The sequence below is a fragment of the Lissotriton vulgaris genome, chromosome 3_1, assembly GCF_964263255.1.
Source record: "Lissotriton vulgaris chromosome 3_1, aLisVul1.2, whole genome shotgun sequence".
Classification (NCBI taxonomy): domain Eukaryota; kingdom Metazoa; phylum Chordata; class Amphibia; order Caudata; family Salamandridae; genus Lissotriton; species Lissotriton vulgaris.
The window spans coordinates 139,227,133-139,245,786 of record NC_141689.1 but is presented as its reverse complement, the minus strand read 5'-3'; positions in this window follow the sequence as shown (position 1 = coordinate 139,245,786).

Below are 18,654 nucleotides of genomic sequence, written 5' to 3'. Positions count from 1 at the left end.
TCAAATGCGAGTCAAGCATGGATGCATGGCTGGTGGTTTCCAAAATAAAATTAAAAGGTTGTTTTTCCGTGAGAAAAAGTAAGGTTTGTCCAGTTAAGATATTAAGAAGAATGATTGACATTTACTTTGAATGGATGGATGCCTGGCTCATGGTACTCGGGTGCAAGTTGACTCCGCTGGCATTCTGCCAGTTTCCACAAGCTTACGTACCAATTTCGCTAAACAAGAGTGAAGAAGAAGAAGAGTACTGTCTGAGTCTTATGTAGTGAGTCCATATAGTGCTAGTAGAATTCCTGAAACCCTCACTAATGTTAGAGCAGAGGCCGACGAAGTGGGAGGTTAGATAGATACAGGCCACAAATGTCATGTACTGTGCTTGCAAGTTGCTAGTGCTACTGTGACACAACTTTCTGCTGAATTATTTTGTGTTAATCTTAAAGAGCATTGGTTACAGTATGTTTTTCTTTCTACATATAGATGCTCATTCCAAACTAACACGGAAGTAGCTGGCTAGACAGGCATGGTAACGGAAGCTGGAGGCAATTGTCGCTGAATATCGGCGGCTGGTGGCCCAGGAGGAGGAGGACATGCAGTCCCAGTCCCAGTCGACACCTACAACATCCACAACAGCTGCATCCTCCTGTGCTCACCCTGGGTCATCCAGTCAGCACAAGACTTCAGCGGTATGGAGCCATGGTACCGCAAGCCACCTGCCACCGGCCACCACCAACAGCAAAAAAATCAGCTGCCCCCCACAGCAGGTGCAAAGCTTGTCTCCACCGCTTGACCCTCAATGTGTCCAACCTTGAGCAGGAGGTGAAGAGACTGAAAACCCTGCTCAAGGACCTCCAAAGGGAGCATCGGGACCAGCTGGCCAAGGGACAACACCGGCGGCAAGGGAGGAGGAGAGACTGCCCCTTTTTGAAAGACTTTTGGGGGGGTGGAAATTGGGCGTTGGGGTTTTGGAACTTTTCTTCGGGACATTTCATGGACATTGGTTGGGGTTAGGGAGGAGGGTGGGCCGGGTATTATGTGTTAAGGTATATTTGTTAGGGTGTAAATAATTGTCCTACTTCTTTACTAGTACTACTGTTAGTCTCTCCTCTCCTCCTACTCCATTATTCTTCCTCCCACAAAATGCTTATCTTACCTGTGATTTGTGTTTGAGAATAGGGCAAGGCACAGTACTGGGTGCATGGCAAATGGCGCTTAAGGTTGAATTCTGGACAGATGAAATCTCATTGTTGTGGTGGTGGTAGTAGTGGTACACTACACACTGGCAGTAGCAGCATGTGAAAAAAAAGGAAATGAAACATTGAGTGGCCCGAGCGTAGCATAAGAACAGTACGATAGATAGTACAGTACACAGTAAGGACATATCCACGGATTCCTTCACCATCCTTGAAATTTATTTTCTGTTGCTTTGTCCTTATCCTCCCCAGCAACTGTGTGGAATTATTGTTGTCATGTAGTCACGCCTCAATGAAAACTACAAAGCCAGGGGGAAGAGGGTTAGGGTTTGAAAATTGGATGAGAATGGGGGTTTTTGGGAAAGTTTTGTGGAGAAAGGAAAACAAATCACAGCATGTATAAACAACAAATGAAGATAAACAAATCTTTGGATACGAAGATATCCATAAATCTTTTAAGGGACATAAAGGAAGTGCATGCACTACTGCATACATGAAGTTGTTTGCTAAATGGATTGTTAGGTTACTGAAATGTAGTACTACAACTTACTAATTATGAAGAAACAATGTGACAGTACAGGGCTTCAGTAATTACGCAATTTCACTTGCCTATCTGCCCTCAGAAAGAATAAACACTTAGTAGTACATTAAATTAGTTTTAAAAATAGCTTGAGGGATGAATTTGAAGCAGAGAGCAAACAAATGCACAGAATCACACTCATAGAAGTTCACAACAATAACATTATTTAAAAGATAAGGAGAAGTGAAGAGAAGACTGTAACTATATGTTGTAGCTGTCCTGTTCAATTTGGGAAGTTGCATGCATCCAGCCATTCCTCTTCTTCACGGTACTCCTCCATTCCATCTGACGCTCCGTCGATCAATCTTGGTGACCAGACACACTGTCCACTGCCTGCCTGGTGGATGCGGAATTGCGGATCGCTAATGGTAAGCCTGAGTTAATCATTTTTCCCACCGCACAGGGAGAAAAAAACTATAAGGTACGGTGTGCTTTAGTGCAAAAATACCACTTTCAGTTTCAGAGGCAACAGTATTACATACAAGCATCATCATTTCTAAAGTGCGTACTCTGAGTCTACTTTTCAAGGATAGTAATTAGCACACAGCAGGCCAAGGCCATGAAGATTGTCAAGGCAGGCACCACTAAGTGAAGTAACCTGATGTAGCTTACCTCTTTGACAGACAGATAAAGCATATCTAATTGTGTGCAGCAAGCCACATAGCCGCAATTTTACATAAATTGCTGTATGGACTCTGGCATACCAACACTGCACTGGCTTGACCACTCCATACCAGGAGTAGACAGACATGTAGTTCAGCTGTAGTTGTTGTTGACTGGTTTACCTGTTTGCCACTCATGAAATGTCCATAGTTCTTCCGTAAACCAACGATGATGATCCATCCCTCCCAGTGAGTGACTGTAAAGAAAAAAGATATTATGTAACTTGATCATCAAGACTCATCATCATCATGGTATATTGGCAAACTCAATGTTGTTCATGCAGTGGCAGTCTACACACACAGTTAGTCCAAGGAGATTTTGCATATTAAAAAATGCAACCTAGTGGCCCCTGCAGTAGAATAATTTGAATAAACAAGGTAAAAAAGCACCGAGTAGACTTGAGTTACATTTAGTGTGTAAAAGATTAAATAATAACAAAAGACATATGATGATTCATTTCATGCCAACAAACAAACACCAATTGCTTTTATCAGGGCGAGACAGCCAGTGCTGTCCACTTCAGTGCATGCCATCTCATTATTCATTACCTGTTCCACTTTTTGTCTGCATCTTGTTGTTCTTAAAGTGGAGGCCAAGAGGGCAGCCTCTCGTGTGTGTCAAACAATTTCAGAAGTAACTGTCAGCAATCAGCATATAGTCAGTAATTCCAGTCCAACTTCTTTTGAGGGGACTCATCTACAAAGCGTCAGTTTCTTCATTCTGCATAATCCAGCCATCTACCTTGAGGGAAATAGACAGGAGGAGTCTGCAGGAGGAGGAAAGAGGAGCATGGCTGAGTTGTGAACTTGTGAACTTCAGGTTTTCAGACAGCGGCACCTTCAATAAGGAAATAGGACGAAGAGAGTGCTGCTGAAGGATTTGTTGTGATTAGACTTTTGATGTGTTAAAAGTTGCAAAACAAAGAAAGACACACAGGAGTAAAAGTGAGTAAGGAGTCAGGATGAAAAAAAACAGAAAGTCAGTTTCAGGCCTAGGTGTCAGGTAAGTAGGGCTCGTCCTCAAACTCTGTGAATTGAGACAGGAATAGGTCAGCTAACAGAGAAGAACTTCCGTCTTCTTCTTCCTGCGTGCATTCACGTATTTTGTAATCTGGTGGTATGAAGTGCTGATTCACCTTGATCATTGTTAACCTCACCACATTTCTGGGTGAGAGGTGGGTCCTTTTTGAAGTTACAAAGGCACCAGCAGCACTGAAAACACGTTCAGAAAACACACTTGCGAGTGGGCAAGACAAATAATTTAGAGCCAGGTTGGTGATCAGTGGCCATAGAGGCCTTTTCCTATACCAATACAGTAATGGGTTCTGATTAACGAAGACCTCTATTGGGTCATCCATAGAGGCCTGCACCATCCACTCAAGGTTCTCCAGGGGTGCTCCACTTTGCGTACCATCTGTGGCCTTTGCATCCCTGGAACGAGCAGACCCTTGATGAGTTAGCCAACCCGCTTCCGACAATATTATGGCTAGGCCTGGTGCAGGTGAGGATGATGATACGGTTGCTGGTGTCGTTAACCGATGTGAGAGAAAATGACTGCCTTTGGCCACAGATTCAGAAGTGGACCTTGACGCCGTATGGCCTGCTGATTCAGTAGTACTTGAGGTGGTTAATTCAATTTTCTCAGTACAAAAGGGGTTGTTAATGGACGGAGCATCTGAACTAATCAAACACTCACACCCAGTCAAAGGATCCGGGTTTAATCCATCACCGTTCTTTAGCTCACTCTGCCACCCCAGTTCAGAAATGGCTATATGCAAATCAGTCTGACCCTGTGCCTCATGGGACAGTCCAGCCGGAACTGCCAAGCCATGCCTTCCCTGGACCTGAAACAAGCTTCCGAGGACTGGTTTCTGGCATTCCAGCCGTCTTCAGCACAGCTTGCTTGAATCCAGTGGCAAAGTGAGCAAGGAACTCATCTCTGAGCATGCCCTGCCACACTTATGGCGGCCAAAAGCGGTACAAAAGGGGGTGGTAATGGACAAAGCATCTGAACCAATCAAACACTCACACCCAGTCAAAGGATCTGGGTTTAATCCATCACCGTTCTTTAGCCCACTCTGCCACCCCAGTTCAGGCATGGCTATATGCAAATCAGTCTGACCCTGTGCCTCATGGGAACAGTCCAGCCCGAACTGCCAAGCCATGCCTTCCCTGGACCGGAAACAAGCTTCCGAGGACAGGTTTCTGGCATTCCAGCCGTCTTTAGCCCGGCTTGCTTGAATCCAGTGGCAAAGTGAGCAAGGGACTCACGTCTCAGCATACCCTGCCACACTTATGGCGGCCAAAAGCGGAACAAAAGGGGGTGGTAATGGACGGAGCATCTTAACCAACCAATCAAGGTCAAAGTCAGGGTCCTCTGTATTTACAAAATAAACTAAAAAAACATGTCCCAAGCCGTCCTTCGAGGTCTAGCTCGCAGAAGCTACTTCAGGCACCCCGTATCAGACTTCATAGATCCGGGGGCATGTCCTTTTCCTATCTTGCTCCCAAATACTGGAATAGCCTTACAATATCTTTGCGAGAAACCTCGGCATATTGCAGTTTTAGGAAATACCTAAAGGCATTTTTGTTTTAAGCTCCTCCCTCCTCCTAGTTATCCTTTCTTGGGGGTTTTCTGAGTAAGCGCTGAGATACCCCACGTTGATTCGAACGCTATAAAAAGAGCCTAACATAACATAACATAACAGTGCTGGCACCGCAACTATGACAAAATAGGACCGGCTAGGAAACTTCCTTTTAGGGCAGACTGTTCCCACAAATTCTAGAAAACTCAACCCTTCCACGAAAGAAAAAGGGAGAAGGTCCATTGCTAACATTTTAGCCAGCATTGCATTATAAAGAGTAGGGTGGTTGCGTTCAAATGGCACATCCGACAAAAAAATGCTTTGAATGGTGGTCTGGACAGTTTTCATACGTGATGATGATGATGATGCTGACTTCTTCAACCCAGTTAGGCTCATTGATGTAGTTTTTTGCATTGGTGTCTCTCCCAGACTCTTAGTGTGCCTCATAAATGTTGCTGGGGTAGAAGGTGTGAGCGCTACCACTGCAGTGCTGCTGCCAGGGGTAGTGGGTGTACCAAAAAAAATGTCTGTTGCTTCTTCACTTCCCCCTGCACGATCAGCCCCTCATCATCATCATCAGATGCAATATGAATGAATACATTTAGATTTGTTGTACTTTTGGCTTCCCGGATCCTCCTTAGGTATTCCCCCCAAATGATAGTGTGGTGTTTTTAGAGATGACCTCTCTGGCCTCCGGTACCATAGTTGGTACCAAGCTTACCCCGACTAACTGCAGTTTTACAAATCGAACAATCAACCATGTTTTCCGCCTTTTTGCTAACACTAAAGTAGTCCCAAACTGAGGACTGGAGATGTCTGCTGGTGGTGGAGGTGCTATTTGTAATGCCAGATGAAGTGGAGTATGGGCGTGGCTGAATTTGACTCTGTTATGCACTTACAGCACCACTACTTGAGGTAATGGAGGTCGAGCTGGATGAAGGTCCCTGCAGGCCCTTCTGTCAAGAAAATATGGAAGCTGTAGGTCGTGTTGGTGTAGTAGTTAACTGCGTTGGTTTTGGTACCAGTGCCAAGCCGCCCACATCCCACTCAGCAGCAATTCGGGATAGGATAAAAATGTCTGTCTGCTGCATGCCCAATGGGGCTGGAGTGACGACTGTGATAATGGGGTCATATTCAGACTGTCCATCAGCAGCAGAATACACCACTTCTTGTTCATCATCATCACCCATAAGTGAAAGCCCTGTGGAAATCTTTCTTTTAGGCTTAGCTACCTTAGTCGGCTCATGGCGTGCCTCACTCTTAGACTGCATAGGTGGGTTCCAATCAACATCAAGATCATCAGAAGGAAGGGGGTTTGAAGAAGAACTTGTAGTAGCCCTTCTTGACCTTTTTCTTGCTGGGGATCTGGAAGACAATGGATCATCATCAGAAGGAGTGGCTTCCTTGGATGATACCTCTGCTTGAATCTCGATTTCCTGATGTGCCGCTACATCTGAAGGAACAAGCATTGTGGGCAGTTATGCTGCTCCATGCGCCTCTAGTTGCGCCTCTCCATGTGCCTCTCCATGCGCTTCATCTTGCGCCTCTTCTTGCGCCTCCCCTTGCGCCTCTCCTTGCGCCTCTACTTGCGCCTCTACTTGCGCCTCTCCTTGCGCATGTACTTCCCTTGTATTAGTTGCACCTGTGGTTGTCTTTGTGACTGTGGTTGTGAACACTCGTCAGATGAGTTACACCCTGCGTTCATTGGATGCTACTTACTTGCGATGAGCCAACATCACTGGTCGATGGTGATTGAGCAATTAAAGTGGCTGCCTCTGCAGAACTCAAGGTCTTGGACCTAACTTGGCGTGGTGGCACTGGGACCAAGGAAGTGGAGTTGCTGCTCCCAGCGGACCCCGCTGCTGCAGGCTTAGCTTTCTTTTCCCGAAAAAAGTGTCTGTGGGCACACCAGTCTCCTTGGTAAGTGGCGCCACTTGCTTCTTCTGCTCCATCTTACTGGCAGTGGCACTGGCAACTTTCTTGGTGGAGGAGCTAAGGCCACCTTTCTTTGGGCCCATCTTCTTCAGATGTCAGAACAGCAGGCCGCAGTTGCACGAGTTTCAAAGTTATCTGTGGCCACACGTCATGTCACGTGACGTTGTGCTGCACACATTGCTGCAGGACTTCTTCCTGGCACTGATGAATGATGAATGATGACTGATGTGGTTGTCTTGTGCACCTAAAAGCAAAGGAAGCCAAAGGAACATCAGTTAAATAAATGTTGTATATGTCGTGCTTCAATTAATATTTGCAAATAGGCATGAATAATTATTAAAACACACCCAAAGACTCAAAATACAAATTGCAATTCTAATCAAAAATGGATGTTTATATTAATAGAAAAGAGACCACAAAGAGAGAGTTGTTTCATGCACCACTCACTACCCCTGGGCATAATGGATGAAAACAAGTCAAACTGGTTGCAGGCCTGAGCACACTGCCTGGCTTCAAAATGCCCCTTGACCCCCAGCCACATGACCAGGCCCTGCCTGGACCAGGCCTCAAAATGGCCCCCACCTGCATGGCCAGACCCCAACAATACCCCAAAATGTAGAAAAACACACAGAAATAACCACAATCCAATGCCATCCATGCCCTCAATGATGTTTAAATTCAAGACACCCAACAGAGAGACTTGGTCCATGCACCACTGAGTACCCCTGGGCATAATGGATGAAAGCAAGTCAAACTGGTTGCAGACCTGAGTACACTGCCTGACTTCAGAATTGCCCCTGACCCCCAGCCACATAGCCAGGCCCTGCCTGGACCAGGCCTCATAATGGCCCCCACCCACATGGCCAGGCCCCAACAACACCCCAAAAAGTCGAAACCCACACAAAGTACACCACAATCCAATGCCATCCATGCCCTCAATGATGTTTAAATTCAAGACACTCCACAGAGAGAGTTGTTTCATGCACCACTGAGTATCCCTGGGCATAATGGATGAAAGCAAGTCAAACTGGTTAAGGCCTGGGCACACTGCCTGGCTTCAAAATGGCCCCTTGACCCCCAGCCACATGGCCAGGCCCTGCCTGTACTATGACTCTAAATGGCCCCAACACACATGGCCAGGCTCCAACGCCAATCCAAAAAGTAGAAAAACACACAAAAATCACCACAATCCAATGTCATCCATGCCCTCAATGAAGTTTAAAATCAAGACACCCCACAGAAAGACTTGGTCCATGCACCACTGAGTACCCCTGGGCATAGGGCAAGATGGCCGCTAGTGGTATGCAGTGAGTGAGTCGCATCATTCTCCTCCTCCCTACCGTGGCTATTCGATGGTGGAATCCCCCCAGTATGGCGCTGAGTCCGGTTGTTGTGAGCCTCAAGTTCCTAGGGACCAGAGAGCAGGCAGACGACTACCTAAAAGGCGCCCCGGAGGAATTTTCAGTCAAGTCTATTCCCGCATACAGATAAAATAGCTGGCATTGCTGTGCTCATACTACATAACTGGTTCAAGATGCCTCCTTGTATAACGAAAGGGAGCGAACAGAAGAACGGCAAAGGGGGGATGAAGGACGTTGATGCCCAGAGAGAGCCGACTTCCAGAGAGAGGAATCAAATGGACTTCTAAAAACCCTCCTCCAAGTGGTCTGCAGAAGGGAGCCGTTGGTCTCAAAAAAGCAACGAGTAAGAAAAATGGCCCGATGTCGCCGTTACCCCGAAGGAACATAGAGCAGCTATAACGTCAAAATTAAAAGAAGTATCCTGCGTCACCCTACAGTGGCAGAGAGTTTCGCCAACGTACCTGCAGGCAGCGGAGTAGGGAGCACTGATACTGGGAGCCTGACGGAGGGAGGTAATGCTCGAAACGTTCTCGTGGACGCCAAAGCTGGAGCAGTGGTTGCTAGGCAACTGGTCCAAGCGGGAGGGGCGGCAAAAGCTAAACTGCCAGAGACCCTGCCTGCTATGGATCAGATCTCTGAGCAAGTGCCCGAGCTAGTCCTGGAGGAAATGCGGGTCGAACCAGCCAAGTCTGACAAGGCACCAAGCAAGAAGGCAAGTGGGAGCAGGGGGCTGTCAGACAGTCGGGTTCTGTGTACTGGGCCGTATAATGAAAGCAGGAGTACTGCTGGATATGCTGGATTTGTAAAAGGTGCAGGGACACAAGACAAAATGGTATTGCAGGGAGGCTCGGGGGCGCCACGAAGTGAGGAGCTACCTGGTGGAGTTGTGTCTGGCCCGAGCACTTCAGACTGGGCAGAAATAATGGACTTGGCGAATGGTTTTGCTAAGTTGGGGGATGAGACCCTTGCTGAAGCCGGTAGAGGTAGTGGCGCTGCTTCCCCTGATAATTTCTTTTCGGTAATTGAATATTCTCAGTCTGTGGCCTCCGAGGAAGTAAGCACAGATGAGTCCACAGGTACAGGTACAGGAAGCAGTTCTCCGGCCCAGAGAAGTAAGCAGAAGAAGAGGTTGTCTAAAAGAAAGCCCTCTACAACAGGCAGCACTACTGACCCCACAAGAAAGTTAGCCTGGGATTACTCCGCTACCTCCTTATCATATATGGAACAAGAAGGCCCCGCCTCGCTGACTGGCAATCAAGGCTCAACACAAATACCCCAGCTACCGGTTACGTTAGATTTACTATTTAATACGCTAAAATCAATGCAATCGGAGGCGAGGGGGGAAAGTAGGAGAGCAAGACAGGAATCGAGGAAAATTCAGGATACGCTAAGGAAAATGAGTAAAAGGCATGATGAGGTGGTGGAGAGAGTTTAACATGTGGAGGAAAGAACAGGCAGACTGAATCTTGTTTGCATCTGGTCCTTTTTGCCTCACCTGCTACTTACTGCTCCTGCCCAGAGAAGAACTGTGCACTGGGGTCTTGCCTGCCCGCCTCCTGCCGCCTTACTCCCTGTATCACCGTGGCGTCGGGCCGCTGAGCGGAGTGTGGGCGGAGCGAAACAACTAAAATCCCCAGCAGCCCTAGCGGCATCCTGAGACAGCTTTCCGCGCCAGGAGGTGCCTAAAATCAGCGTCATCCCGGTCGAGCGGTGAAATCTTGTTTGCATCTGGTCCTTTTTGCCTCACCTGCTACTTACTGCTCCTGCCCAGAGAAGAACTGTGCACTGGGGTCTTGCCTGCCCGCCTCCCGCCGCCTTACTCCTTGTATCACCGTGGAGTCGGGCCGCCGAGCAGAGTGTGGGCGGAGCAAAGCCACTACAATCCCCAGCAGCCCTAGCGGCATCCAGAGACAGCTTTCCGCGCCAGGAGGCGCTCAAAATCAGCATCATCCCGGTCGAGCGGGGAAATCTTGTTTGTATCTGGTCCTTTTTGCCTCACCTGCTACTTACTGCTCCTGCGCAGAGAAGAACTGAGCACTGGGGTCTTGCCTGCCCGCCTCACGCCGCCTTACTCCCTGTATCACCGTGGAGTCCGGCCGCCAAGCGGAGTGTGGGCAGGCAAAACAACTACAATCCCCAGTAGCCCTAGCGGCATCCAGAGACAGCTTTCCGCGCCAGGAGGCGCTCAAAATCAGCATCATCCCGGTCGAGCGGGGAAATCTTGTTTGCATCTGGTCCTTTTTGCCTCACCTGCTACTTACTGCTCCTGCCCAGAGAAGAACTGTGCACTGGGTCTTGCCTGCCCGCCTCCCGCTGCCTTACTCCCTGTATCACCGTGGAGTCGGGCCGCCGAGCGGAGTGTGGGCGGAGCAAAACAACTACAATCCCCAGCAGCCCTAGCGGCATCCAGAGACAGCTTTCCGCGCCAGGAGGTGCTTAAAATCAGCATCATCCCCGTCTCGCGGGACGCCGGGCGAAGCCTGGGCCAAGGGCGGGACGGTTTAAGCCTGTTAAAGACCGGGTAAGACTGGACTGGGCCACCTTATTAACTCCTCAATACTGAGACTTTGCCCTTTGCATTAATTCGGTAGGATCACGTGCCAAATCAATTTCTCCTACACAATTGCTTGATGCAAGAGGGCTTTCCTTTCCTCTTAGATATACGTCGTTGTTACCCTATTTTATTTTTGTTTATTTAAAACATACGCTGACTTCCGCTATTTATTATGAGCACTAGAGGAAGTAGGAGCATAACGGCACAGGGTGCAGCCCTGATCACAGGCCCGATAGATCAATTCATTACGAGGGCCAATGAAGCTATAGATCAGGGCATCATCCTGTTGGATCGAAGGGTATCACAAGACCTAGCCATAGCAAGAAGGTCCTCAATGGGCCCCTTGGCATCAGCTAGAACCCCAACCCAGTCAGGAGCAATCAGACCATTGTTGTTGGAAATTCCAACAGATATTCATAGTATGCCTAATATCATAGATCTATCTGCATCCCAACTGTCAATGGATTCAGAGATAAGGAAAGATCTAAAGAAAACTCCAGTCTTAGCTATGAGTCCAACCCAAGTAAAACCCCCAAAAAAGCAGGAAATGGGGAGGAGGGAGGGAGCCATCCCAAAACAAAGGAATAATAAGAAAAAGAAAGAGCCCAAACAACAATCTACTAAAGCCCCTACCAAAGGCACCAACATACTCCACCTACACAAAGTGACCCAAATCCTACAAACACATCTATAATCAACCTCTCTCCAACGCCCGGAAACTTAGATGCTACGGGTGTGGGGGGCGGGGGGGTGTAAACTATGTGAAACAAACATTGAAAAACAAATAGCCAAGCTGAACATTTTGCCAAATAATTTGAATAATTCGAAAGGTTTAGGAGCCCCTAATGTGGGGGTTACTAAAGGCAACATTACACAGAAACACTCAGGGCCACCAATAAAAACTAAAACATCAGCAAATGTGCCCAATGTACAAGAAAAACCAAATGTAGCTCAAGATAACCCACATATAATATCTGATATCCCAAAAGGCCCTACTCAGGTAGAAAAACAGAAGCCAATGCTACCCAAGACGCAAGTACCACAACTTGATGGAGATAAAAAAAAGGGAGGGAGGTTTAGGCGTACCATTGATCTTCCACTCGAAGCAAGCACATTTACAGTGGTCCTTACAGGGGTTCCAGAGCTCTCTGAAAATGTGAAAGAATCCACCTGGTCCTTAAAAAATAAAGTACAGCAATGGCTTAGTACAAATAGACCGCTCCCGCCCTATCGCAGCAGCAGAATTTCTATGGTGCGCAGGGTACCCTGGATCGGAGAAGTAAAGAAAAGAACACAGGGGGATTGTATTATCATACATTTTGATGACCCAGGTACAGTTGATTAAATCTGCTCATGGCCAACTCTGGCAAAAAAAGAAGGAATTGACGCAAACCGTCTCTCCTTCTTTTATCCTCCGACATATGTTTATGACCAAGAACCCCCGTATAACTGGAATCAAGGCTCTGACTGGAATTGGAGTCAAGTAGACCCCCGGAACAGGAGAGGGGACTGGGAGGCTTGGTCTTGAAATCCACGAAGAGATCAATCCTATATGGAGGGATGGAGGGGTATACCAACTAGCAATCAATTTAATTGCCTAGAAATGGTAGACTGACCATTACCAAGCCTAGTACCAAGTGATACAGATGCTATAAATCTCAGGACGCTCATAGCCCCATAGGGGAACCTATAACCAAACAAACGAGAGGATTTACCATTCATCCAAACATAAACTAGGAAATAATATCACTGATCCGCTATATTGATCAAGTACCCCCCAGCTCGCCCCCATTAGTATTAAGCAACGTACTGGGGGGACTGATGTTCTAACTAATGACAGGGGAGATGAGCAAGCTTTATTGGATGGTAATCCAAACAATGTTGTAGCCCAAGGAGCTAGTGCAGGAAATAATGGGAGTATAATCCAGACAAGAATGGGGTTAGCTCGAAAAGATTCAAGGGATAATGTGACTATTGTAACTTGGAACATTGCGGGACTTTCTAAGAAAGCCGCAGAGCCAACCTTTTTGACCTTTGTTAATAATTTCGACTTAATATGTCTTCAAGAGTGTTGGGATCAGGAGGCCACCAATTTAGACGGTTTTAGCACTAACTTTACCCTGGCTTTACAGACTGGTAAAGGTAGAAGCTCAGGTGGTCTCTGCATGTATGTTTAAAATATGGCAAATATGACAGTAGAGAGAATAGATCTCGAGTGGGATAAGAATAAGAATAAAAATAAAAACAATAAAATTAGGCACTCAATCCAGGTATTCACAGTGAAAGGGACAGGGGCCCAGAGTTTCTTGTTGATTAATTTATATAATAATATTGTGAGGGATGATCAAACAGAATATATGGGTGAGCTATCACATGCCCTGAATTGGGGAGTGGGAAGGGACAAAGTGGAAAGATGTGCTATAGTGTTGGGTGATTTTAATTGCCATTTATGCCCCCACAGTGGACTGAATGTTTCTGTTATAACAAGCCTTAAAAGCGAACCAAGCACACATTTTGAACATACTCACTTTGGAAACTTAATGAACAAATTAATGCATGACTGGGACTTAGGTTTTGTCAATGAGCTCAGTGAGCCAATGGTCAATTTTCAACCCACTTTCCACGGGCGGGGGATAAGCTCTATAATGGACTTTATGCTGATGTCCAATAGCCACCATCGAAGTGCCATGGCTTTTAAAACTGAGGATATCGCTATGAGCGATCACTACCCGATCAGTGAAAAATTTGACGTAGGTCCTAGGGCCAGTCAGACATTGGATCTGACGGAAACTTTAAACTGTCTTTCGATTTCTCTGACACGTACAAATGGATATTCTATAAAGTGGTCTAAGGTAAACCCGAACATTTTTTTGAAAGATCTGATTATGGAGGATCTTGATCAATTTATGATATGCCTCGAAGAACCTCTCAATCCATGTACAGTAAAAACGGCCTTCGGAAAAATAGCATCAACAATTAAGAAAAATTTGACAAGGAAGCAAAAAGAGGATGATAGGGATAAGATTCTGGGTTGGTTTAACTCTGAATGTTCTAAAGCCCATAATACCCTTAAAGATACATTAAAAAGAGTGACTTGGATGAACCAAATACTCTCGATCCCTGGCTGATAAATGAGATTGACTTGCAGAGACCCCCGGTAGATACATTCCCGCTACAGATACATTTTTTACTACCAGAAGTAGAACAGGCCATACAGTAAAGTGCAAACTCTCAAGCCCCCGGGCCGGATGGCATCCCGATCGACATATTTAATGATAACATTTCTTTGTGGGCCCCCCTCCTTAGAAATGTTCTTAATTGTTACAGCCTAGAAGCTTTTCCAACAACATGGCAGGAAGCTATTGTAATTCCTATTTTTTAAAAAGGAGATAGAATGGACCCAAAATGCTACAGGCCAATCTCCCTACTTGATTCGATGATGAAGGTAGCTGGAACAGTTCTGTTGAAAAAACTACAAACCTGGGCAAAAGAAAAGGGAGTCCTTCCTAAATTCCAATATGGATTTGTAGCGGGGCTAGGCACAGTAGAGCAATGTCTTAACCTGGCCTTGATTACAAGTAAATACACGGTTGCAAAAAAAAGCAATCTATACATGACTTTTGTTGACTTAAATTCAGCATTTGATTGCTTAAGCCACAGCGTGTTATGGAGTACCATTATAGACTTAGGAATTGACCCGAATATTCTTGACTTCATAAAAGAATTATACAGAGGGGTGGGGGCAATGGTCCGATACGGGAAACATGGAAAATGCACTAAGAAATTTCCAATAAAAAAAGGTGTCCGCCAGGGATGCATCCTTGCCCCGTTTCTTTTTAATTTATATATAAACAGAGTGGCAGATCATTTGACTAAGCTGGATGTAGACTACCCCAAAATCAATGGCATGGCAGTGCCTATATTAGTTTATTTAGACAACGCTGTCATAATGTCAAGAACACAGCTAGGTCTGCAGAAAGCTCTAACTGGATTTTCCTCATTTATGGGCACAAGAGGACTTAGGATAAATGTGGGAAAAACCTTTACTATGTGTTGTACGTTAAAAAACAAAGTAGATTGTAATACTTTTTTAAATCAAACAAAGATAAGGTTGACAAAGCCTTTTACCTATTCGGGCATTATTTTTAACAGCAGGGGATCATGGAGCACAGCCATTAATACACGCAATCTGGCCTTCTGTCGAGAAATAGGCGTGGTAAAGAAATTTGCAAAAAAATTGGGCGGAAAGCCGGTCTAGATTCTGCTCAACATCTATGCAGCGAAATGCGTTTCCACAGCAACCTATGGTGCAGGAATTTGGGGTATGGCAGATTGTCGAGAGATCCAAATTAACGAGAATGCTTTTTTTGAGATAATTATTAGCAGTGCCCAGATCCATTTCTACCACTATTTGCCACAAAGAACTTGCTCGGGTCCACATCACTGATGTAATTAAGATAAGTCCAATAATGCTTTGGCACAAGATATGGACCTCAAGTGAAACAGTGTTTAGCAGGGACGTTATTAGAGACTGCATGGACCTAGCAGCCTCGAGAAATATAGTGTGGCTTTCCTATGTTAGTAAATTTTTAACTTCTATAGGCCATTCAGAATTGTTTAAAAATCCAATTTCTTGTTCTCTAATCACAAAAAAAGCTCTTAAAGAATGCCGTTTAGGTTTGTTGGAAGATAGGCGAGCTTATTTAGAGGGAAATAAGTTAAGTATTTCCCACCATCACCTACTGTTGTGCAGAGTAGGCGTACAACCATACCTATCACCACTACACTCTGCCTGTACAAAATTATTATTAACTAGGATGAGAACTGACTGCTTCTTCAGGCTGATATCATTTCCAAGCATAAACGATTGGTCTGCCAAATTGATTAACTGGCCGTGTGACGATATTTCAAACCAGTCAAATATTCATTGCATTCTATTTTGTAAATATTACGAATGGGGAAGGAAGAGACACCTGGTGCCGCTGCTAAAAATGTGGGGACTACGGCAATGCAGACCAGCCCTGATCAAACTGTATATGTTACAAGATGAAGTCACTGTGGTAGCAGCTTCTAAGTTCCTGAAGTATGCAGTAAAATGTAGAGCTTCGATGGATTGAACATTTTTAACCTATTATATATTGTATATATCACTTTCTGGAATTACCTTATTACAGGTTTTTTAGCAAAATATATAAGTTTTAAATGCATGCATAATGTACAAATGTAAGGAAATGTTTTTAAATTGTATTTAAAATGTGCTTTTATGGTTTTTACTTCCAAAAATCGAATAAAGATATCTTTGAATTGAATTGAACAGGCAGACTAGAAGACGATCTGAGAAACTTGAAATCCTATAAACAAGAACACCAAAAAGTTGCAGAAGATGTCAACTGGAAGCTGGAGGATTACAAAAACAGACAGCACCGAAATAACATTAGACTCTTAGGGGTGGCAGAAGGTCTTGAAGGGGAAGATTCCAGAATGTTTGTGGTGAATCTCGTAAAAGGGGCCTTCCCCGAGTTGGCGACCTGGCAGTGGGAAATGGAGATCCAGAGGGCCCATCGTTTTCCGTTTGTGGTTAAAAGGGGCAAGCGGGCAGCCAGGAGCGGAGACCCAGAGCATTGTTGATATATGTAGGGAATTTTCTACTTAGACAGCTTATCCTAGATAAAGCCAAACCAGAGTCTAAACGAGCATTTAACAATGTCATCTTTTTCGCTAGGCCGGACTTCTGCCATACTACAGTTGAGCGTCGTTGGAGATTGAGGCAGCTGATTTCTCCCATCCAGGCCCTGGGCTCAGAGGCCTATTTGTTGTACCCTGCAAAGCTGAAAATAGTTACTAAAGGCCAGGCTAAAATGTTATTTTCCAAAATTAAAGCAAAGGCGTACATGGTGGAGGCTTTGGGTTCAAGGAGAAGTAAGAAAAGGGCTCTCTCGGGGGGTATGAATAGCGGTAGGGAGGGGGTGGCGACAGCTGCATCCCTAGTGTCCACACATAGGTCATGGGTGACCAATTTGCCTGTAGGGGAGGGTGGGAGGGGTAGAGAGGGTGGGTTTCGGGGAGGGGGAGGTGGAGGTTGGGGGTGGAAACAGGGCACATGTTGCACACACAGACCCTGACATATTCGAATTTTTGGATCAAGAATTACCAACCTGGTCCGAACCTGTCATATGCTGCAGGGATTTTAATATTACCTGTCCTTCCGGTGTCGAGTTACAAGATAGACATGGGTATAATGGGAGGAAGAAGACAATGCATACGGCTCTGGCAGATATGGCACTGCATAATGCTCTGTCTGATGCCTGGGCCAATCTCTATCCTCAGGTTGATGGTGCTACATTTTTTTCAGCTCCACATAGAATTATGGTAAGACTGGACTACTGTTTAATCTCCTATATATTATTAGCAAGCTCACATGTTAGGAAACTACCCCGGTTGGTCTCAGATCATAACCCCTTAATTTTGTCATTTAGCTTAAGTGGTATAACAAGGAAACCATATAGCTGGACGTTCGAGAGAGCTCTCCTAAAAGATGAAGGTTATTGTAGACATATGGATATCTGGATTAAGGAATTTTGGAGCATCAACAAGGGGAGTACCAGTTCAGGCAATGCATGGGATGTGTTTAAAGCAGGGGTAAAGGGGAGAGACACTTAGTTATACAACGTACAGGTGGAAAGTAGAGAGGGATAGGGTAGAGCAGCAAGTGAAGTAGTGTGGCTCACTGGTTAGAGGCGGCAGACCCGAGAGCAGAGGACGGCCCGGGACCAGGGTTCGATTCCCGGCGCGGCAGGTTTCTGGACCAGGGTCAGCGGACTCGATAATTCTCTCGCCTCGGTGCCCACTCTGATCAGCGATCACACTCGGCAACTCTGGGCACTAGCTTGCCTCATCTTCACTAACGGCCCCACCAGACCGCCGGGGATGCCTGGTCTCACCCTGGAGATACCCATTAAGGGACCATCTCTCAGGGAAGCCAGGAAGGGTTTCGCAGCGGTCGAAGCGCCTTGGGACCCTACGGGTAAGTAGTGCGCTATATAAATGCCTATACATTACATTACATATACCATTTTGGTCGCAGAGGAAGAACTAGGTTGGCTAATTGAGAGTGGATATTCATTGGATCAACAGCTGCTGGAAATTGTGGTATTAAAGGCTGAAATAGTGGAAAGTATCCCTAATAAAACAGCGGCAAATTATTTGGCAAGGAAGGAGCAGTCGTGTGAGCTGAGTGAAAGAGTGGGGCATATTATTGCTGTTAGAACGAGGCAGAAGATCGCTGCGGGGGATATTAAGAGTAGCAAAGATGGGCAAGGCAACTTGATCTCAGATCCTGCAGGAATAAGAGAAGTTTTCAGGAAATTCTACACAGAAATGTATGACGTGGAGGAGGGTGAGAGCAGGGGAATCGGGGATTACTTAGGAAATCTCCAGGTGGCTGAGCTAGAGGTAGCTGAAAGAGAAAATCTGGAATCTATTATAACACTTGAAGAATTAACAACAGCCTTATCAGACCTCCCATCAACAAAAGCTGCAGGTCCAGATCAGATCCCTGTAGAATTTTAAAAAACATTCCTGGGAGTCCTTAGGTTGGAGTTACTGGACACGCTTATTCAAGCTCAGAGGGGGTTTCGATTCCAGACTCTTGGGGAGGTACCAAAGTTATAGTCATTTTGAAAAAAGGTAAACCTCCCACAGCCCCCGGGTCCTATAGACCTATTGCTCTAATGAACTCTGATGTTAAGCTATATTCAAAAATCTTGGCAACAAGATTGGCAGCAATC